The 24705-nt window shown below is 40.0% G+C and overlaps 1 pseudogene; it reads left to right on the top strand.

The window, feature by feature from the left end:
* The first annotated feature begins 344 nt into the window (after positions 1-344).
* Positions 345-459, top strand: LOC125105705 (uncharacterized; annotated as a pseudogene).
* Positions 460-24705: the final 24246 nt, after the last annotated feature.

Below are 24705 nucleotides of genomic sequence, written 5' to 3'. Positions count from 1 at the left end.
CCTCTTACACTGTTGGTGGGAACGCAAGTAGTCTAGTCTTATCAACATTTCTGGCACCTGCTGTGCCTGCTGCCCTCAGGGTCAGGTTCACTTCCTCCCAGTTGTCCTTTCTGCTCTAGGCTCTCCCAAACTCGCCTGCAGGTTTCCCTGTTCTGCCCACCCCTTTCCTGGCTGGTCCCAGAAAGGAACGATGCAAAACCCTAGGATTTTTCAGAGATCCACAGTTGCTGAACCCTAGTTTCAGAGTCTAGGAATCTTTCTTCCCTTCCTGTTTGTGGAATGCCTTCTTTCTGGTGAGAACTGTTCTCACATACTTACGCATTTCTTCCATTCCACTGTTCCCAAGCTTTGCGCAGTGGCAGTATCGTAGCCAATGAGGTTTATCCGAGGCGCGATTATTGCTAATTGAAAACTTTTCCCATTCCACTGTTCCCGGTATAAATGCAATGTACTAATATGGCCAGTTGACAGCTCTTGAATATATCTGTCTATCTATCTATCTATCTATTTTTTATTTTAATTCCAGTATAGGTAATTTACAGTGTTATATGAGTTTCAGGTGTACAATATGATGATTCAACACTTCCATATATCACCCAATGCTCATTGTGAGTGGCTCTTGTTATTTAAAAGGAAATTTATATACATATAAATTTTCCTTTAAATTCAGAAGACTCCTTTTTTACCTCACAGCCAGAATTGTATAGTAGGAGAAGGGTCTCCCCAGGTGCTCAAAGGCCAGGTGTAGAAAAGAGCCTTCCTCTTTCCAGGCTGTGCCACCCACACCCTGAGAGCAGCCTACAAAGAATGCCCCTCAGTACTACCTGGGTTGTGGAGGAAGTGCAATGGGGGAAATCCGGACAATATGGTTCTGGTTTTTGTTTTGTTTTTATTTTATTATTTTTAAAATTTTTTCTAAAATTTTTAATTTAATTTTATTTTTTAAAAGGATTTTATTTATTCATGACAGAGAGAGACAGTGAGAGAGAGAACACAAGCATGGGGGAGTTAGAGAGAGAAAGAGATATGGGGCTTGATCCCAGGATCCAGGGATCATGACCTGAGCCAAAGGCAGACACTTAGCAACTGAGCCACCCAGATACCCCTTTGTATTGTTTTTTAAAAATTTATTTATTTATTTGTAAAAGAGATAAAGCACAAGCAGGAGGGGCAGAGGGAGAGGGAGAGAATCTCAAGCAGACTCCGGGCTGAGCTTTGAGCCTGAAATGGGGCTCCATCCCCATATCCTGAGATTACGACCAGAGCGGAAACCAAGAGTCGACGCTTAATGGACTACACCATCCAGGTGTCCCTGGACGATACATTTTTAAACAGGATTTGAAGCACAATCTTGCCCCAATCCCTCAGATTAAACCATATTTTAAGTCCAGTATGGTAAACCTCTTTCCATTGTTCAGGCTTCTATTCACAAGAGGCAGAGAATTATATAAACATTTTTGAGTACTCTGTGCAGGACCCTTCGTAAGGTCTACATGACCTATGTAGACACAGTTGGTGCCCTCAGGTGTATATTAGTTTTTCATTGTTACTGTAACAGATTACCACTGACTTAGTGGCTTAAAACAATGCAAATGTATTAATAGTTCTGGAAGTCAGAAGCCCAAACCCAGTCTCACTCAAAGTGTTGACAATCCTGTGTTCCTTCTGGAGGCCCTAGAGGGGAATTTTTTCCTTGCCTTTTCTAGGTTCAAGAGGCTAAGCATCTGCCTTTGGCTCAGTTCATCATCTCAGGGTTCTGAGACTGAGCCCCATGTCAGGCTCCCTGCTCAGCGGAGAACCTGTTTCTCCCTCTCCCTTTGCCTGCTGCTTCCCCTGCTTGCACACACACACGCACTCTCTCTCTCTCTCTCTCTCAGTCTGTGTCAATAAATAAAATCTCTAAAGAAAAAAAGAAGTTCCCAAGGAAGGATGGCTTTCCAGGGCCTGGCAGAGTGCCTCTTTTTCCTACAAGGACTGCACAAGATAAGCCATATATTAACGATCTTTCTTCATTCCATTTCACTTCTTTTTTTTTTTTTAAGAATTTATTTATTTGACAGACAGAGATCACAAGTAGGCAGAGAGGCAGGCAGAGAGAGAGAGAGGGGGAAGCAGGCTCCCCTCTGAGCAGAGAGTCCGATTCCCAGGACCCTGGGATCATGACCAGAGTGGAAGGCAGAGGCTTAACCCACTGAGCCACCCAGGCGCCCCATTCCATTCCATTGTGCTTCTAACTGCATCCTTATTCACCTACCCTGAGAGATAAAAAGTACAACATTGGGACCCCTTGGGTTTCTTGTCCCCTCACCTTTCTTCTTTAATCCAGCATCTATGGCTGTGGATCTCAGGAAGAGGGCTCTGGAGGTGGGAAGGAGCATGTGGTCCTGGTCTACACTGTACCTGTGAAGAGAAATGCTCAGAGCTCCTGCTACCCGGCCCACACTTGGAGCACAGGAATTGCCTTTGTGCAGGTTGTCTCTTTGTCTTCAATCAGTTCACACATGTGGAGCCTGTAGGTCAGGTTTAACCCACAGGTCCTACAGTGGACTGAATGTTTGTCTCCCCCAAATTCAAAATGTTGAAGTCCTAGCTCTCCGGGTGACGGTATTTGGAGATGGGGCTTTTGGGAGGTGCTGGTGTCATGAGCATGGAGTGGTAGTGTTGGGATGAGTACCCTTATAAAAGAAGCCCCAGGGAGCTCTCTCACCCCATCCGCCATGTGAAGATGCAGTGAGAAGATGACTATGAACAAGGAAGCAGGTCTTCACCACATGCTGAATCTTCTGGCACCTTGATCTCAGACTTCCCAGCCTCTAGACCTGAGAGAAATTTAGGTTGTTCACAAGCCACCCAGTCTATGGCATTTTTGTTATAGCGGCCCTCGTGGACTAAGACAGGTACATTTAATTTGACCTGTGGAATGGACCCAGTGAAAATCTAAGAGTTTATAACGTAAACTTTGGATTTGAAAAATTGGAGGGTCTGGCAATGATCCCCCCCTCCCTCTGTTGGACAGCAGCAGGCAGACTCTGAGGAACAGCTGCCCTGCAAGGTGGGCCATTTTCCTCCATGACACCTGATGGTGTCTTCGTTGTAATGTAACTCCTGGCTTAGATACTGACATTTATTTTCTGGAATCTTACCTATTCCCACACCTGTTCCTTGCTCTACTCACCAGCTACTAAGAACACCGTGTGGGTTATTTCTGCTCTAGTAACTCAAAAGATCTCCTCCTCCCAATGACCGCCTCTCACTCTCTCTTTCCCTCATCACTTCAGTCAGGTAATGTCTCTTGCTAGTCTGGAGGACACTCCGTCTTCCCCTGGTGGCTGAATAAAACATTTTGTTTACGCACATAATAAATTCCCTTCCCCTAAGGGCTTATGCTTTTGGAACACAAAAGCCAGAAAGACTGGAAAGGCTATTTTTATGTTCTGTTACATTCCTTGAGAAAATGGACAGAAACTGCTCAAATAAAGAGAAGGGACTAGGAGGAGGAAAACTCCACTGTAAATTAAGATATAAAAATACTTTAAAGCCATGATTCCTTATTTAACAAAATAAGACATGCTGGCTGTTAGAGCTCGAGCATCCCAGAGGTGATGCAGTAAATGAATGTTCCCAGATAGCCCACCACCCAGAGGTGATTGCTATTCATATGTTATTTCAGAATTGCTATGTATGATTATTTTTTTAGAAGTAGGATCATAGTACTACATTGTTCTATACCTTGACTTTTTCCACTTAGCAATATATTGTGAACACCTTTCCATGTCAGCCCAAGCTGATTTACCTCATTGATTAAATTGGCAGCAAGTATCCCTGTGTACGATCAAACCGTTGTTTGTTTCTCCAATTCCCTTTTGGTTGTTTAAAATTTTTATTATAATAGAAGCAACAAATGTTCTCCAACATACATTTTTGCACAGCTTGTAGAAGTATGTCCTAGAAGAGGTTATGCTGGATCAAGGAGCATGTATATTTGAAATTTTTGGTAGATACTGGCAGTAAATCTCCCAAATTATACAGTGTCGGTAAGGTTAGATTAGAATTTCTATTTTTCCCACACCTTTGCCATCATTAAGCTTTATCAAATAAAACTGATTTGAGTCACCTCTTGCTATTAAAAATGTGAATAAAATATACCTTTTTTTTGCCTTAGAATAGAGTAAGTATATTGCCAATAATGGAGACTTTCTTTAGTGAGTAAAATTTTTGATGTGTTTCACTAAGGAGATGCTTGGGGAAGAATTAACAGGAAGAAGAAACAGGTCAGGAAGCCTACAGAGGTCAAGTCCAGCCTGGGGTGTGGCAAATGAGGCCAGCCCCAAACTAGGTGGTGGGAACCAAGGAGGTGTACAATTTGAGGTAACTAGAAGGGGAAAAAGGCAGAGGGGGCCATATGTCCATGGGGCCATAGTCTATGGGGAGAAGCAAGATCAGTTTGGCACTGATACCAACTTTACACTTGTTAAATATTAGAGACATGTCCAAACCTAATTTCAGGATATATTTATTGATTATTGGGCAAATTCTAGCATAGCAAGAGAGAAGGTTAAACACACACACACACACACACACACACACACACACACACACACACACACACATTACATTAGGCTCTAGGTGCCACCAGCTGGCATCAGCTGGCATTTCACTAATAAAACAGAGAAAAGAAAAGGGGAATAAATTAATAAATTCAACTTACCTCTGAGATTTAAGTGTAAAAGCAGGCCTGTATTCCCAACACTCCAGATCTGACCCGGTCTCTGGAACCTGCTATCATATCTCTTTGTTTTTCACCTTCATAGAACTCATCACAATTTGTGATCATTCTATTAATATTCACCTCTCTACTCAACCATAAACTCTAACTCAGTGTCCCCATTGCTTGACACAGGGCCACGTAAATAATAAAAAACATTGTTAATAAATATTTGGTGAATGAAATAAGGAAGAAAAAGAAAGAGGAGGTAAGGGAAGGGAAAAAAGAGGAAAGGGAAGGGAGGGTGGGGAGGGGAGGACAGAAAGGAGGAGAGGTGGGGAGAGAAAGAAAAAAAGAAAAGAGAGAGGTGGAGAGTAGGACCAAGCCAGCTGGCTGGTATACACAGCATGGAATAGAGTCCGGGCCCTCCAGGTACCCTGAGAAGGTGGAGGAACCCAGGGTACATTAAAGAGTTGGGCAGCAGGGATCAGTAGGTCCTAGCTTCTTTGTGTGAATAGCCTTTGCGATCACTGCTAGCTATCAGACATGGGTGGAAGTAACAACACATCTGTAAACCCTACATGTTATCAGTAAAGATGCTTTTTATAAAATGTCCAAAAATTAGTGACTAGTTCAATAATTCAAAAAAACGTATTTTAAAAATCAAACACATACAGAAGTACCTTCTAGCTTTCTAGTAACCATTTCTTTTAGTCTAGGTAACCTTCTGACTAAATATAGGATAAATATTTATACATAAAATTTATAAAGGATGGTCACATTCTCTGACTACAGAATATCAAAAAAACACCGGCAATCCCTGATGGAAAAAACCACCAAAGCTTTTGCTGACTTGTTCGTGAGTCCATTAAATTGTTTTGGTTTCAAAGCATTAGAATCAAGTATTGTAGATGGCCCAATGGAATGTTACAAATACTTTATTTACTTACAGTTTGAAATTCAGTTAGAAAACAGAATTATTTATTTATTTATTTATTTATTTATTTGGAAGACTGGATTTAAATGGAAGAGAGCTGAATAACTTTACAAGATTAAAGAATGAGAATTTATTATCATTCAGAAAAGGAACCTCCCTCATGGATGTTTCAAAGACATTGGGAAGTTGGGGCAATTACTGGCATGTGCAGAATTCTGGGTGTTGTGTGCTATGAATCCTGGAGTGGTGCTGACCTGGGAAATGAGTAATGAGAACCGATATCTCTTGCTACTGCAAGCCCAAATAGTAAGACAGGAGGTAGACTGTATTATTACCCAATTATAATTGAAAATTATTTGATTTTCTTGAGCTTACACATATGGTGAACATTTGGAAATTCTAGACTTGCACATTTTAACTAGAAACAGTAAAATAAACACAGACTTTGGACTTTTAGTTAGATGAATTTTCTGCACACATTATCATTTCTGCTTCACATTGAAAGATGTAGCTGGTAATCTACGGAAGTTTGCATGAGAGTAAAGTTGACTCCAAGAGAAACTTGGACTATGTGAATCTGTGTTCAAAGTTCAGCCAAAGTAAAGAAGTAGTTCCATGTCAGCATGAGTCGCCAATAATAATGTTATAAAAAATGTTTTCTGGAAGCAAGCAGTCTTTCTCTCCCTCTCTCTATTTTTTTTTTTTTTTTGTCTGCATGAAATAACTCAAACCATACTTAGTAAACAGAAGTTCTGGACGTAATTTCAAACAATAGGTCTCTGTTGCGTGCCACATACAAATAGAAAGTTAAAGATTGAGAACTTACTCATTCAAAGGTCACTTAGAAGGTTTCCCACAGTAAACAAGTATTCATTGAATGCCTTTTATGTGCCCAGCCTTGTGAGGGGATGGTGGAGGATGGGAAGGGGCACTCATGAAGGACCATGCTAAGACATGGTCCCTGAGTTTGGGGAGCCTTCACTGATTTGGAGGAATATGCTGGAAACATATGAAACTGCTAAGTAACAACATAAAACTGGGTGAGGTTATGTATTTAAGTGAGTCATGAAACCCATTAAGGATGGTGGATGCTCATGGAAAGTGAATGTAATGAAGACAGAGGGGGTTTTCCTGGGCTGAACAGAGTATGGACAGGGAAATTGGACAGAAAGGGCTTTCCAGGAGGGGACTAGCAGGAAACAGGAGCGACATGTAAGGGAGGGAAGAGGGAACTAGTTGGCAGATAGATTGGGTCAAAGTTTCAAGTCATTTTCTAGCAGAGGGGAGTCCTTGCTTTCCTGCCCAAACCTGCCTCACTGTACCTGTCCCTTTTGCCTTACACCCAACTCCATCTCTTAGCACCTGTCAGAACCATCTGTGTGTTCTGAATACTGTATTCCTCTCTCTCTGCCCAGGCTTGCTTTATGCTATGTCAGGAGTTAGATAGCTTGGGCTGAATCCTGGCTCTTCCACTCACCAGCTGGGCAAGTTGTTTAATGCCTTTCACCTTAGTTTCCCCATCTCTAAAGAGGAGTTAATAATGATTCACTCCATGAATGTATATCAAGTTTTTACAGCAGTAGCTAGTACACAGTAAGCAATGTTAATTATAATGTTAACTATTCCTTGGGAGGTGTTGAGAAGCCCATTTCAAAAATTAAAATGATGACCTATGGAAGATCATCTTTGGAGGCACTAATAATCATCCAGCCCCTGGGCAAGGAAGGCTGAGTGAGGGTGAGACCCTGGACATGGTGGCTTTACTGAGGTGCTACCCTCATAACTTCTGCCAACACCAGCATCACTCCCAGATCCTGGCCCTGCCCAAGCTCCCACACTCTCAGGAAATACTTCCACAGACGGTGATAGCTGGGAGGAGACGGCTGAGAAGGTTGGTTTTGTTCATGGGCAAAGAAGAGACAATGAATGGAGATAAGATGAAAATATCTTTAGAAAAGATTTTAAGCCACTGACTGTAAAGATAGAAGAGGTGAGACTTAGAATCGGGGAATCAAGTTCATGAACATGGAATTTAAAGAAATGGATGAAAAACAGAAGTCAAAGAACAAGTAACCAGAGACAAAAAAGGCACACCAGAGAGGATGCCCTTATGGAAGCCACAAGAACAGTTTTAGGCAGAAGGGATTTTTATCTGTGACCCAATTTGGAATGTTTGATTCCCACATCAGAATCTGGGGCACCTCTGTCTATGGTTTACCAAACATTTCTTACAAACCCTAACATTCTGGGATTCTGTTGACTCTTTCTGGAGGTTCTTGTGGTTTTACTTGTTATTGGTAAACTCTTTTGACCACCCTTCAAAACTGACCACCCTTCAAAACTGGAGAGTTGACCGTTAACCTCAGATTGCCCCAGTTCACTGAATACCCACTACCGCCACTACCATTCTTTCTGCCGCTAGATTTCCTTCTCCTTTCCCAAAGCAGAAAGAACAATTTTTATATGTAAGCACAGTGATTTTGAAATTACAGTCATGTAATTTAAACTCTTTGCATTTTTTTAACTCTACATTTTTAAAGGATGTTTTTCTGATATGATATGTAATTTGTAGAATTTCAGTTTTCATGCCTTTCTCAGCTTTTGCATTTCCAGTTGCATTTCATTTGTGGTGGACTGATGTGTAGCTGCTGATTCATGATGGTCCCCTGAGCACACCACTTGACCCTCTGTCCCAAGCTTTCCATCCAGGAAATTACCAATTCATTTTTAATAAAATATTTCAGAACGATCCTGCAAAACAAACCTATCCCAAGGACTTCTAAATTTATTCAAGACTCTCCTTCTTCCTCTCTGATGCCATCATCTTTTGCTTTCCTGAGCTCTTCCTGCTGCTCCCTAAATGTAGCCACACCCCAGATCCCATGCTGTGGCTCTCAGCTTTTCTATCATATAGTATTAATCTACCCTAAGGGCTTTCTAGAGCTTCTCTTCCTGCTGTCTTCCATATCTATATTTCTGAGCTCTTCATCTAAACTCTTATTCTATATTTTTTGTTGTCCCCAGTTGGATATGCTACTGTCAGTCCAAGCCGAGCTAGTCTAGACTCAACAGGCATCCTCTGTCAGCCACTGGGACTCTTGTCTGACCTTTTCTTCCCCTATGCCATACTTATTCAGTTGATGAGCCCTAAAGATTTTGGCCACTTCTAGCAGGAAGTATCATATTCTACCCTCTAAAGCTGTCCCCTGTTAGACTGTAATTCCCCTTTGGTTTTAAGCTTTTTGAGGCTAAGGATTCTATCTTGCTCACCTTTAAATCCCTATAATTCTATATTTTTAAAAATAGCAGACATGCAATGAACACTTGTTTGAATTTAATAGTTGAGATGCAGAGTGTTCAAATACATTTATAAAGCATAAAGTTGAAGTTAATCAGGTTTCCTTATTAGGTTGCTAGTGTTGTTATCAATTCTCCCTTTTTAAAGATTTACTTATTTATTATATATTTAGAGAGAGTGCAAGCAGAGGCAAGGGTCAAGGGAGAGGGAGTTTATTATCAAATCTTTTTTTTTTTTAGATTTTTTATTTATTTATTTGAGAGAGAGGCAGTGAGAGAGAGCATGAGCGAGAAGGTCAGAGGGAGAAGCAGACTCCCCGTGGAGCTAGGAGCCCGATGCAGGACTCGATCACGGGACTCTGGGATCAAGACCTGAGCCAAAAGCAGTCGTCCAACCAACTGAGCCACCCAGGTGTCCCTAATTCTTAAAAGAGGCATTATAGTATTCGAGTCAGTCCAAACTTAATCGATCTTAGGACCCATTTTTCACAGCACCGATTTGCATCTCCCTGGACAGAAGTCCTCAGAACAAAGTTCGTGAAATGTTATTCTGGGATAACTGATTAACTATTCATATACAAAAATACAGAATAAAAAAATCTGCATGTGTCAAAATGTTATAATTAAAACATGCACATATACATACATATATAACTAATACACATATATACATATGTATATACATATATATAACTAAAAACTGTAAGAAAATATAGATGAATATTTCTTATTCTTGTGGTGGGGAAGACTTTCCCATAACATGCACAGCAGAAACCATAAATAGCAACATATTTGACTACATACATTTAAAAACTGTAAATGTTTCTATACATTTAAAAAACTTAAAATTAACCCAAACACCAGAAGATAGAAAATTGTGAAGAGAACATTTGCAATGTATATGATAGATTAAGAATGAATATCCTTTACTAAATAAAAAACTTGGGGCACCTGGGTGGCTCAGTGGGTTAAAGCCTCTGCCTTTGGCTCAGGTCATGATCCCAGGGTCCTGGGATCGAGCCCTGCATTGGGCTCTCTGCTCAGCAGGGAGCCTGCTTCCCTTCCTCTCTCTCTGCCAGCTTGTCATCTCTGTCTGTCAAATAAATAAATAAAATCCTTAAAAAACTCTTACAGAATAAAAACAAGGATGAACATACCCAAAAGGCATATATAAACAACTTAAAAAAGAAGAGATACAAATGGTCAATAGTATTGGGAAAAAATTCAACCCAGCTATGTATTTAGTGAAATATAAATTAATACAAAAGAACATGAGAGGAAATAGGTTACAATGCTGGTGGGGGGTCAAACTGTAGAATTATTCGAACAGTAACTTATTAGTATTTATCAAAAGCTTTTAAAAATGTGCCTCTCCTTTTACCGAGCAAGCCCACTTAAAGGGATTTATGGTAAGAAAATATTGGAGCAAGTATTTAAAAATGAATGTATAAGGGTATTCATTGTAATATAGTTTATAATAGTAAAAGATTAGAAATTGCCTAGTTGTCCAATTCCATATGAGATTTCACACACCAACATTTAAACATTTAAAAGAAGTTTCTCTGGATTAAGGGCTAGAGCTAACTGGGTTTTTTCATTGCACTTTTTTGGTGTGTTTCCACACTTTCTAGGTTCACGGTGCATCATTTTCTTAGAAATAAGTGACTTTCAGGTACTTTTAAAAGGAAGCATTTCACATAAAATGTGTCGTGCAAGTTTCTGAATCAGGAAATGGAATTTACTAAGTATCTGACATCATTGTTTTCAAATCTTAGTTCCCCTTTTAATTTTCATTTTCCACTCTTTCCCTTGTCCTAGTGAGAGAGAGAAGAAAATAGCCTCTAGGTAGTCTTCTAATTCCCCTACCCCAAATCCTCCTTTCCCCTAAGTAACCCGCCCCTCCAATCTGCCTCTAGGAGAACTTCCTTTCTTTGAATCTCAAGTTCACAGGCTCCACTTCCTCCAGCTCCCACTCCGTGGCTGAGTCAAGTTGGGAAGGGAGCCCCACCGCAGTCCAGACCGGGCCTGTGGGGTCAAGGCTGCCCTCTTTGTTGTTCTAACTCCCCTGAGAGAGGCGCCTCCAAACCAGAAGGCCAAGTCTCCCTTAACTGGTAGCACATTCTGTCCACAAACCTCTAACCCTCTAATCCGCCTCAGGATGGGTCCCCTGTGCAGCAGAAGGATAAAGGATGTGTCTTCAATTTGCCAGAAGGTAACTCTCTCTGGCATCAGGTTAATCCATATGAAAGACAAGGCTGGTCATTCTTCCTTCACAACCACATTTTCCCTTCGATTCTCTGGCCTCTCCTTGGACTCCACTCGACTCGTGTCTCTACCTGATTCCTAAATGTACTTCCCAAGGTTCTGAGCTCAGCCCTTCCCTGACAATTTCTGTCCAGAGATCCCTTCTGCTATCACATCTGCCCCTAATGCCACCCAAGGATTTGCCTCCAGGCTGATGGCTTTTCTGGTTCCAATTCTACATGCCCAGCACTGCTGAAAATCTCCTCCAGGCTGTCCTCCCGGTGACTTGGGCCTAATAAATTATGTCTAAGGTCAACTAGCCATGTCTTCCCCAAACCTCCAGACCTTCCTGTTTCTGTAGCAAAACCACATTTTTCCTTTCCAAGCTCAAAACATCAGTCACTTGGGACTACTTTCTCTTTTCCTTCCTCTCTGAGATTCTTCCCTCCCTACTGTTCCCCAGTCTGATCAAATATTTCTCCAGCTCTCTTCCACCCATCTTTTCTTTTCGGTGCTACCATCTCCCTAGCTTGACTCTATCATTCAGGCATGGAGATTATGGTGACCTCCTGACACCTCCCTGCTTCCCAACTCAACCCCAAGCCAACCTTCCTAAGACACTGCTTGGATCCTGTCATTCCTCCACTCAAACACTGCGAGGAGTTCTGTCAAACCCAGTGTTCCCAGTCAGGCATTCAGAGCCTATCATCTAGCCCCAAGCTACGTTTCAAGCCCCAATTCTATTGCTTTGTAATAGAAATTTAGAATTCAGTTCAGCAGATATTTTGACCAATCTATAATCCTTCCTTTCTCCACAATTTGGCAGAACCTCTTCTTTCATCTTTCTTTGCCTCTACATAAGTTTACTACCACCCACCCCTTAAGTTACCATAGCCAGGTTTCCAGAGATGACTTTGTTTCAAATGGCACTTAACCCATTCTTTTCTGTTTGACTGTTTGTCTTTATGTCTAGTCTTCCCCACAAGGGTTAAAGTTTTTGTCTTATGTATCTGTTTATATCCCCACATTTCCTGGCACATATTCAGTACCTAAAATATACTTGCTTAATGAGGAAATGAATGAACAGTTAGATCAAGTAGCCAGCTTTCCTGCCTCTGAATAGAATTCACTTAGGGATGGCCAAGTGGCTCTGTCCTCAAAATCAGTCTGTTTTGGCAAAGATTGCTATATACAGCTACCATTTTGCAGTGTAGCTTTTGTCTCTAATGAAGCAAAATTTAGATTATGATAATGTTTTAGTAGAGAAGATATCAGAAAAAAAAGTTGCCATGTGAGTAAAAGTGGGGCCAACTCTTCTAACTCTTGGTAGTTATTTTCATTGTCTGTATGGCATACCTTTCTGCCTTTTTTTCTGGTAATGGACCCTGTATATTTTCTTTGCCCCCCACTATCTACAAGTCACATGGATGGGAAGGTAATAGGTAGGATCTAGTCTTAGGAGTCTATTTTCACTTGAGCACTGGGCCCAAGTGACATCAGTTATATCCTTCACAGAGACTTTCTGTTGGAGCTAGAAGGGAGGTAGCTCTAAGGATATTACCCCAGAACTACCATGGACCACCTCTCTGACTAGAAACCAATGGCCTCCTTATTGCCCAAATCCATGATTTGGGAATCCAAATACCATTCATGTAGGTAGGTATCTTTAACTTCATATATCTAAAAATGGAGCTCCTTCTCCCTTGGATGTATCTGTCTCCCATTCTTTTATATCAAAATAAATGGCACCAGTATTCACCTGATTACTCAAGCAGAGAAGCCAAGAGTCATCTTTTTTTTTTTTTAAGATTTTATTTATTTGCTAGAAAGAGAGAGAGAGCAAGCGAGTACACACAAGCAGGCAAAGAGGCAGGCAGAGGCAGTGAGAGAAGCAGTTTACCTGCTGAGCAAGGAGCCCGATGCGGAACTTGATCCCAGGACCCTGGGATCATGACCTGAGCCGAAGGCAGCGGCTTAACCCACTGAGCCACCCAGGCGTCCCATCATCTTTGATTCCCCATTTCTTTCATTTCACATAGCTAATCTTTCAGCAAATTCTGTTGATTCTAGCTCCAGATCTGGCCCTTTCCTTATCTTCTTGGTCACGAACCTAAGGTCAAGGCACAATAGCTGGTCACCCTCAGTTCAAATGTCACTTCTTTAAGAGGTCTCACCTGGAAGCCCTATAAAGATTTCTCCCTCTTCCTACCTGCACTTTCTTGCTTCATCCTATTTATTTCTTTATGGTGCTTGTGACAATGCATAACTATCTTGTTTAATTTGTTGACTTTGCTTCCTTTTACTGGAATGTAAGCTTCTCCCAGAGTAGACTATCTTGCTGGTGATTATGGTCTGTGTTTAGCAGGTCCAAAGCACTTGATAAATTTTAATGGAATAATTATAACAAATTAATTCTTTATGCAAAATTTCCACTTTTCTTGAAATTTCTCCTCCTTTGACAGCTCAGACATAGTATTGTCTGTTTCTTCTCCTTCCTTCTTCTAAGAGAAAATGTTCTCTAAATACCTTCTAGGTGGAGTTCTCAGCCTCCATAGTTTCTGACCTCCTCAATGTCCTTCCTCACTCAAGCTGATCTACTTTCAGTCCTCACTGCAGACCACTTCTTTCTTACCTTTTCTACAGCACTCTACTGCTTGAAAACATCCATTCTTCTATGCACTGTATACAATCAAGTCCCGGCTAAAAATTCCTCATTATCTACCCCAAACCACCTTTCTGACTCATTCTGACTATACCTCCCCCTACCTCCTTTCAAACCTTCTCCTCCCCAGCAGCCCTGAATTAATTAGCATTCCTGGTGTCCATCTTGTGCTTTCCTTCTCTGTCACAAGGACTTCTACTAATTATATTGTCTCCCATTGCTATAGTTGTGTGTATTTTTTATGGCACTTAATTCTGCTTTGTATTATATCTATTTGGCGTGATTCTATTTATCTTAATAACTCATAAACTCCTCGAGCACAGGAACTGTGTCTGATTCATGTTTCTAAACTACATAGGTCTGATACAGTGCCCAGCACATGTCTACTGAATGTTAACACACACTGTCAGAGTGCTTAGGGGTGTGGGGGACTGGGTCCTGATTCCAGCTCACTTGAACAATTAATACACCTCATTAACACTTGGTTTCCTGAAAAATGGGAAGAAATGGTGCCAAACTCATACAGTTGTTGTGACCATTAAATAAAATTGTGCACATAGAGCGTTTGTCCCTTTCGTTGATCCTGTGGGTATAACATTTAGAGAACCCACTAAGCATGGAAATCTGCCTTCCTTTTCCCTATTCTGTGTGTACCCATTCAATGCCGTGTGTTTATGAAGAGCCCAAGGAGCCTGATTACCTTGCAGATGGACTTGGCCAACATAGCAGCTCCTGGAAGTGGCCTTGCCACCATTGCTTCTTAGAGTCCCTGGTACTTGTGCTTGGCAGAACTGAGCACTAGGGTATCTAGTATCATTTAGATTTTCTTGATTTCAAGACTTTGCTCTAGTGGTAGTTTCCCTGTGGACTCTGCTATCATGTTTGGCTAGTCCACATTGTCTCAGAATTCCTGAGTCAATTCCTTTCTATTATTACTTCATTTTCTAGCTAAAAGCCTAGTTCATATCTTGCTATCTACTGATAGATGCATGGAGAAAGAAAATGTGGTATAGGAATGTCTGGGTTGCTCAGTTTGCTAAGCATCTGCCTTTGGCTCAGGTCATCATCCAGTGGTCCTGGGATCGAATCCTGTGTCAAGTTCCCTGCTCAGTGGGGAACTGGCTTCTCTCTCTGCCCGCCATTGTCCTAGCTTGTGCCTTCTCTCCCTCTCACTGACAGATAAATAAATAAAATTTTAAAAAAAAAATTAAAAAAAGAAAATGTGTTATATACATACAGTGGAATATGATTTAGCTTTTTGAAAGAAGGAGACCATGTCATTTGTGACAATATGAATGAACTTAAAGGATATTATGCTAAGTGAATTAAATAAGACACAGAAGGACAAATGTTACATGATACCTCTTACATGAGGAATCTAAAACAGTCAAACTCAGAAGCAGAGAGTGAAATGGCATTTGCTGGGGGCGGCTGCGGGAAGGGGAGAAATAGGGAGGTATTAGTCAAAAGGTCTAAATTTATGCAAGATAAATATCTTTGCTTTACTGTAGATAAAAATCTACAGTACAGCATAATGACTTAAGTTAACAATACTGTATTGTATACTTAAACATTTGCTAAGAAGGTAGATCTTACATGAACTGTTTTTATCACACACACACACACAATAGTAACAGCAACAGCGACAACAAAGAGGGCAGGAGAAAATTTTTGTGTACATCCGTTTGTATGCTAATCATACCTCAATTAAGTGGTTTAAAGAAAAAAGTTGCTCCTGATTCTCACCTTCCCTAGCAACTGAAAAAGAAGAGGATGATGGGATGTCATAAAACTTCACCAGCCTATGTACTGTTCTGCTCCGTTAAGAGGAATATGTTTTTAAAATGTTCTAAGATCCTTGGTTGGGAGGAAGGCTGATACCTGTAAAGTGCTCGCTTCCTGGCTTGTTGTTCTCTGATAGACTGGGAGCTAGACACTATATTTGGTCACAGAGGAATTTAACTTTCTATTATTTGTGTGGTTTGACCGAACAGCAATTCGTTCGTGGTTTGCCTTGTAATTTCCAGGTTTCTCATATCCCTAAGAAATATTGAGTAATATACTGTGGGAACAGACTTGATTCAATTGAGCTCCCCTTTGGAGGAAAGGCCATAAGGACATCATGAGTCTGTTCTATTATTACCCAGTTGCTCCTGTCCATATGGATGTTTATGATTCATTGCTTATTGAAGAACCACTTTTATGGAAATCTGCCAAGATCTTTGGAAAATCCAAACAAAATGTCTTACTCCCTGATTTTGGGATCGGAACTGAACAGCTGATTTTCAAGTTGCTCAGGGCCACACATCAGGCTGTTGACAGAAAAGTCCAAGGGGACTTAGGAAGTTAATCCTAGGCCTGGGAGTTTGGAGTGTCAACTTTGGAACCCAGGCCTTACCAAAGTTCTCAGAGGAGAAGTCCTTCCTGAGGCCAGGCAGGGAGGAGGCGTGATGCAGGGGCTACAATAGATCTTGTGGAATGTTTTTAAGACCTGGTAGGCCAGATAGCGTCTATCTCAAGATGCCACTGCTCAACTTCATTCTGGAACGCTAGTCTCAAATGATGTTCCATGTAAATGTTAAGGAGTACAGGCTTGGGAAATGTTTGCTTAAGCAAAGATGAACATGTTTCTTTATTGTAAGATTTCTACAAATCTTTAATATTTTTGTATTCATTACGATTCATTGTGAATTTCGGTAGAATATTGCTTTTTTTTTTTTCAAATTTATTTGACCTAAATGTCTCCTCTTACTTTTTAATAGTTAAGTTTTCAGGATCTGAAGAATCATTACTGGGTTTATGAAATTCCAGCCTGGAGATAAACCTAGGAAGCGTGATCTGACTCCAAACTGGCTTTGATTTTGGGAGTCTCTGGGACATTTTGATGCCACTTCAGAGTGAATGGCAGGTTCAACTTTGGTTATCTTTGTCTTTCCCTCTGTGTTTTGCGTCTAGCCATGGGACTCCAAAGCCTGCATGTCTCCGGAAGAGATTCAGTTTCCTGAGGCCTTGAGACCACAGCCCGTGTGTATCTGACTGGCCCCACTGGAGCTGTGGAAAATACCTGGTGAGGGCTAGTGCCACAAGCTCTGAAGCCGTGTAACTTGTGCAAGTTACTTAATCTCTGTCTCAATATCTTCATCTGTGAAATGGGGGTAACAATGGTATCTATCCCATGTGGTAACGTGAGGATTTGGTGAACACGCATGAAAGCACACAAAACAGTGCCTGGCACACAAGGAAGCACTAAACGCGGTTAGCTATTATTGGTTCTGGACTTCAGTCTTGAAGACTGCCCTATATATGGTGACGATGGGAGAGAAGCCTTTTACCTCAGCATTTGCTCAAGTCACTGGCTCTCAACTGGTGGATTCAGCCTAAGAGCAAATTAGCAACAAAATTTTCTCCCCCATGCAACATTGTCCCTCAAAACTGACCACACACAAATAGCATCATTAAGGAATGCCTAAAAACATACAAATAAACCATACAAATGCCTACAACCATACAAAAAAACATACAAAATAAATTTTCTTTCTATCTGGTGAGATTGAGGTATGAACACCTGGTCTCTCTGATTGTTTATGGAGCTGCACCCCTGTGTTTTTGAAATGTACAAAGTGAATATATTGTCTGCACAGAAACTAGAAGTATCCATAGGACTGAGTACATTTTCCTTATCTTGTTCCATGACGGCCTCAGAACTGGCTTGTCCAATGTCATAGTTATTGGTGCTGATATACACATTGTGGGCTGCTTCCTTTTGGTCCAGCTTCAACAATACAACTCTAAAGGCAGGAGAATCCAGGGTTTCTGACCCATTTTGGAATGATACCAGGTCATCCAAAGTTTAGAAGATATCTATGAATCAGGGATGGAAAACAGACTCTCCAATTCCTGCCATTGGACTGGGACTTTTTTTTTTTTTTTTTTTGCCAAATAATACTATCAAAAGAGTTGGGATAAACTGGCTTTTCTTAACTAATTGAATTAAGTGAATTAAATAAAAGTGACAATTGAGTATGATTAAAGTTACATTTTAGCTCTCACATCTTTCCCAAGCAAATGTGAGTGGAAGAGTCATTGCATTATTTTCATTGTAGATGGAAAACAAGACAATGACAAAAAGGAAAAAAAATCTAGCTATGAACTCATTAGAAAGCCTTTCATCGATGCATAATTTGCACTAGTGATTGAGTTACTTTGCTCCTAACATTTGATTATTTTCTTTTTTCTTATATCTTTCTAGGTAATAAATGAATTATACATATAAATATTTAAAGTGGTATGTTTTAATATGTTAATAGCTAAAATCATATATTAATTCAAAAACTTAGGTTTTACAGGTGAGCTCAATGGAATTCTAGACTAGTAGTGTTACTGAAGAAGGTTTCCTAAATCTTAGGATAGCTAATGTATTAAAAATTCTTGATTTACAGCAGAAATGTGATAAACACAGTGTGATAACAGAGCTATCTCCTAAAGATCCCAAACTCAGATCAAACAGTTCTTATTAATAAAAGAAAACAGATTAATTTATATGTAGATTAATAGGAAAACAGTCTGTGGGTTATGAAAGATACAAAGAAGATGTGATTCCCAGATTTCTCCAAAGGAACTAAGATATGCTTTGTTTTATTGGATAACCTAGGATGAAGGAAGTATATACCAACAAAATAGAAACTTACAATTAAAGTTATTTAAAGTAAATAAGTAAGTAAAATAAAGTAAATACACAAGTTTAATACACAAACCCACATGCTTACTCATTAACCAATTAACAAAATTATAATAAATAAATAAATAAATGCATAGATGTTCCACAAATAAATCTATATTAGTTATTCCATAAGATGCTATCTCCCATCAACAATCCTTGGTGCTGTGAATCCCTTTGTTACCCCCAAGTCAAAGCAGTTTAAAGATCGACTGTGCAACAAAGGATGCTAGTTATACTTGGATTAAAATATAGAACCACAGAAATTGCACTGCTTGATATAAATCTTAGAGAAACCCTTGCACTGTATGCCTAAAGTAAAGCAGCATGATCTGTAATGCTTGAAAGTTTGTAATTTTAAAACACCCGCCAGTGGGTGAAATGAACATATTGTAATATATTCTTGTGTGGAACACACTCAATAATTAAACTGAATAAACTAGAATTATATTTATGAATCTTGGAAAACAATATTTTTTTAAAAGATTTTATTTATTTATTTGAGAGAGAATGAGAGAGAGAGAGCACGAGAAGAGGGAGGGTCAGAGGGAGAAGCCGACTCCCCGCTGAGCAGGTAGTCTGATGCGGGACTCTATCCCGGGACTCCAGGATCATGACCTGAGCTGAAGGCATAAACCACCCAGGCGCCCCGTAGGAAACAATATTAAGTGACAAAAAGAAGTTGCAGACTGATACTTTATGCTATGATAAGAACTGGGTAATATATTGTAAAAATTGATTAAAGATACACAAAACCATACTATATGTTATTTGTGGGTGCATACTTTTCATATATATATATTCATATATTTTTCACATGAGTTATATATATTCTACATTTATAGTATATAATATGTATATTATGTTTTATTTTTATAAATTTATAGTAATATTTATATTATATAATAAAATAATACATATATGAAGATTGGTGACAGATCAATTCAGGAAAAGTTTATCTCTAGGAGGGAAGGAGAAGAGGTTTGGGGAAGAATTTATAGGAGACTTAAACTGTATGCCTCAAATTTTATTCTTTCTTTTTTTTTAAAAGATTGATTTTATTTATTTATTTAATTTATTTGACAGAGAGAGAGCACAAGCAGGGGGAGCAAGAGAGGGAGAAGCAGGCTCCTGGCTGAGCAGCATCCTGGGGTCATGACCTGAGCCGAAGGCAGACACTTAACCGACTGAACCACCCAGGTGCCCCCATAATGTTTTATTCTTAAATAACAAATATATTAATCTTATATTAAATTTAAATTATTCCGAGTGGTCAGATATTGTATATTACTCTCTGAACTTCTCATGAATAATATTTCATAATTTTTAAACAAGGATGAAGGGATAGGTATAGCCTCTTTTAGACTCACCAAATTTGTTCCATCTTAAAGGGCAAGGAAACAGAAAAACAATCTTTACCTTGGCTGTTCCAAGAAGGGTACCTTTACTTAGCCAAATCTAAGACACAATCTAATCTCTTCCTTTGTACAGAAGAGACACGGTGGTTTATTACTGTTCTGAGAGAAGCTTGCAATCTAGAGGGACTTCTAGTTAATAGTTAATACTCCTGGAGTATTACTTTGGGGAATTCAAGTAATGCACTGTTGTTTGTAAATAAACTGGAGTCTGACCTTTCATCCAAGTTTATGTGTATTTGGGTGAGTCCTGCCCAATTTCCCTAGTCTTTCTCTTCCCCAGCTTTTCCCAGCTGGTCCCTCAGTTCTCTCCATCTGCAAATGCAGCTCCAGTGATTCCAAGCAGGAAGTCCCTAACCAGCTTCTCCCCTTTCCTCCCCACCTCTGGTCAGGCTTGGTAGGAGCCAGTTTTCCTGCTAGATTAATGCAGGATAAGGCCTCTGTGTGGGTCCCTAGGGAGACTGGGCCTTTGGCCACTATTCACACGTGACTCAACTCTGGACCCATCTGGAAGCTGACTCCAGCCCCTAATATTTAAGTCCTTTCTTGCTGCCAATAATTTAGCCAGTGCTGTTCATGAATTCTTAAGGTTCTATTGCACTTGGGAAAAATACATTTGTCTTGTATTTGGCTTAACTACCACTTCCCCAGATGAGGCCAGATCTCCTGATGTTAGATGCTCTGCTCATAGCCTGGACTTGTTTGAGGTCTCATTCCAGCTTCAGTTAAATAATTAATTTCATAATTAGTTTAATGTTTGCTTCCTTTGCTGTAATAACAGCTCCATGAAAGTTTGGATTATGTTCCCATCGAGATAAGCAGTACCGGTCACAGAATAAATATATTAATTAATGAATGCATGAGTGAAAGTAAACTTTCCCATATACAGAAAATTTTATATATATATTTTAAGAATAAAAATGGAATGTATTAAAATTTTAGTTCTTACATGTTGTTCCTTTTTAATTTTTTGAAAAATTTCAAACATACATTCAGAAGATAAATGATTTTAATGAACTGTTTTTTTAAAGATTGATTTATTTATTTGAGAGAGAGAGAGTATGTGCTAGGAAGGGGCAGAGGGAGAGGGAGAGAGAGAATCTTCAACAGCCTCTCGGGGGAGTGTGGAACCCAATGTGGGGCTCGATCGATCCCATAACCCCGAGATCATGATCTGAGCTGAAATCAAGAGTTGGACACTTAACCAACTGAGCTACCCGGACATCCCAATTATAAACTCTTAATGTGAGTGCCTCATCAGGAGTATTAATAGTGATTAACAATTTGTCATATTTCATCTTTTTTAATCTATTTTTTATCTTTGCTGAAGTATTCAAACCAAATTCTAAATGCCAGGACATTTCACTCCTAAATACTCCACTATACAGTTCTACACACACACACACACACACACACACACACACACACACAACTCATTTTCCTAATGGCACCTAACAAAATTTACAATAATGCCTCCTCCTAACATACAATCTATTTGTAGTTTCCCTGATTGCCTCTTTACAATTGCAAAAAAAAAAAATCTTTCTGCAGTTGATTACTTTCAGGATCAACATTTTTGGTGAGACTACATTGTAAGTGGCACCATGTCCTCCAGACTGCATCACCCAAGGAGGTTCATAGCTAAGTATCTCACTGTTAGTGTCAACATGATTCATTAGCGTGGTCAAGGCAATAGCTTGTTCTCTCCAGTAGAAGGTTTTTCTTTTCTGTTTATAACCAACAAGTAATCAGTCTTGGCACCCTGTAAATATCTAGTTTCCATTGGCCTTTCTTCTAGAATTTTGTCATCTCTTGATGGCCATAACTCAAATCAATTATTTCATTAAGGATCACAAAATAGATGTTTTGGAGTCTATCACTCCTTCTACACTTATCAGCTGGAAGTGTTCTATAAAGCAGTACTTTTTGACATTACTTAGAACTACTTGGATACTTTGAAATATACAATATTCTTGTCCAGTAAAGGCATAATAAATGTTTATCTTCTCCCTTTAATTACCATCGTAGAAATAGTTTATGCACAAGCTATTTGCAGTGGGCACAGATTATTTTTTGAGGAGTTTCTCTTTATTTATTTGTGTCCTTTCGATGGGCATTGCTTTTGCTGTTCTAAATATGTTGTGTTGAAAATTCCTAGACATACATATGCAAGCTTTTCTGCAGAGTAAATTCCTAAAAGAAGAATTTCTGGGCCAAAGTATGTGCACACACTCAAAGTTTTGATAGATCCTGCCAAATTGCCTTCAAGGAATTATATCATTTCCACCTGCAACAAAGCTTCAATGAGAATGCCAGTTTTCTCATACACTCCCTAATACTGTATGGAATCAATGTTTATAATCTTTATCATCTGATAGTTTAATTACACTGGCACCAGCCTACCTTGGCTTACTTCTCTGGGCCCCCACTGAGCCTTTTTGCAAAATGATTGAACAGAAGCACACTGGAATTGCTCTGCCTACGGGTATGTTTGATAGTATTACATGCATTTGTCATGACACCTGGGGACCAAACAGAAGTGAGGAAATTAGAATATTTTTCTACCAGTTCCCCATCTATCAATGGATTGAGCACTTCCTTCAAGTTCTCTGAGACTTCTAGCTCAGCCTGTGAGCTTGCTCCCTGTCCAGGAAGAAAGCCTCATGTGGAGAGTGACTAGTGTTCTCAGTCATCAGTGAAGTGAAAGCTGAGAGCATATGGATGGGGCACCAACCATGTTGGCTATAGATCTCTGTCAGGGAACCACACTTCATGCCCAAAGAAGCAAAATACAATATTTTTGACATTGCCACAGAAGGCAGAACGTAGTTCAGAAACAGATGGAAGACAGCTCTTGAAACAGAGATATAAATAAAGTTTTACAGGATTGGCAAACACTGTATGGGAGGGGATGGGAGGGGCCGAAAGAAAGAAACCATTTACTAAGTTTGTCTTTGGTAGGCACTTTGCAAACCTTGTTGTAACCCATGATAATGTTTTGGTACGTAAAGTCAACTTTGGACAATTCCAAATCATTTTGGGCCAAGGAGACCATGAGGTAAGGGAATTTGGGAGAGAGAACAGGGAGGGGGACTTTTAGAGTGGACAAGAAGAAAGATGATTCTCTTAACCCCACCTGGAGAAGATTTTCATCAACTTCTTAGAGAGGAGAAACTGGAAGTTTATTTAAGAACCTCACTTTATAAAAACTCACTATATAAAAACTATACATTTTTATATAGTTTATGGGATATTTTAAGTTAACCCCAGTCATTCTCAACTAATTCTCCTATGATGTTCATATAAAGTCCTGAGTTAGAGAACACTTGTAGGCACAGTTAACATTTATTAATATGCTTAATTAATTAATTATATTCTCTCATTCCGATAGGTAAATACTACTGCTCAAAAGACAGTGAAGGGATCTGGAGTCACACCACTTGCATTTGAACCCCATCTCTACTAGCCACTAGATTGTGTGACCTTGAGCACCTCTCTCAACTTCTCTGAGCTTCTGTTTCTCATCTGTGAGATTAGGAACCTACCCCCCAGGAACGTGGTGAAGATTAATTGAGGCTCCTTAAATGCCGGGCATAGTATGAGTTCTCCATAAATGTCAGGTATTTTGTAAGAATAGCAGTTCTGGGAAGCCACAGTTCTAGAAGTCAAGGTTCAGGGGCTCTGAATAACTGGCCGAGCAGCTGTTCTCACAGAAGCTCGCTTCATCCCGCCTTTCTGCCATCTGCGCATGCCCACACCGAAAGAGAGTGCACGCTATGGGGTCCCGGCCCTGGCTTCCAGGCCTGTGGACAAACTCAAAGTCACGCATTTTGAAGGAAAAGCCTCAAGGGCTGTGAGTCTTTATTGGTATAATAAAGAGTAGAGGCTTATGCTGAGGAAAGTGCCTCTAGAGAGGCCCAGAGGAAGCACACCTTGTGGGAACTGGCTGAAGTTGTTCTTGACTTTGATAATAACAGCTACGGCCACTTTGTCCCCGCCTGGGAGGTCGTGTCCCATGCACGCAAGAATGCCTGTGGTGAAGAGAACAGAGCTGCCTTGTCGCATCAGAGCACAGCACTATCTGGCGTATTTAAGACCTTTCAAAAACAAAACAAAAACCAACCAACCAACCCCAAAGAATCGAGAATATACTTCTTTGGCATTACTAGTGTCTGAGTTCAGATCAGAAGGAATGAGATCGGTTTTCCTGAATGTATCATGCTATCTATAAAACAGGCTAAACAAGAAGGTGGGCTCCTCGGAGGCGGAAGCCAGTGTAGAGCGGAGGAATTCATGTTCTTTCATGATAAAGAACTTTGATGAAAGCTTTGGGACACAGATCCATTTCTTCTTGTGCCAACTTCTGTTCAATGCAATCTTCTCTCCCTCATTTCATCCCTGAGTAACATGACTCTTAGGGCCAAGAGAAGTTATGGAAGTATCATAATTTAGTGGAAATGTACTGAAGGCTCCTGCTGAGATAATAAAAGTCTTATCAATGTCAGGCTCTTTTCTGTTCCCCTCCCGTTAAGAGACACTTGAATAAACGCATTAGAAAATTCTCTAATGGAAAGTAGTTAAAAATGTTAATGTCAGGGATGCCTGCGCAGCTCAGATGGTTAAGTGTCTACTTTTGGCTCAGGTCATGATCCCAGGGTCCTGCGATTGAGCCCCTCATAGAGCCAATCATAGGGCTCTCAGGTCAGCAGGGAAGTCTGCCTCTCCCTC

Source organism: Lutra lutra, chromosome 7, assembly GCF_902655055.1.
Source record: "Lutra lutra chromosome 7, mLutLut1.2, whole genome shotgun sequence".
NCBI lineage: Eukaryota > Metazoa > Chordata > Mammalia > Carnivora > Mustelidae > Lutra > Lutra lutra.
The sequence above is the reverse complement of the archived record's forward strand: the minus strand, read 5'-3'. Positions and strand labels throughout refer to the sequence as shown.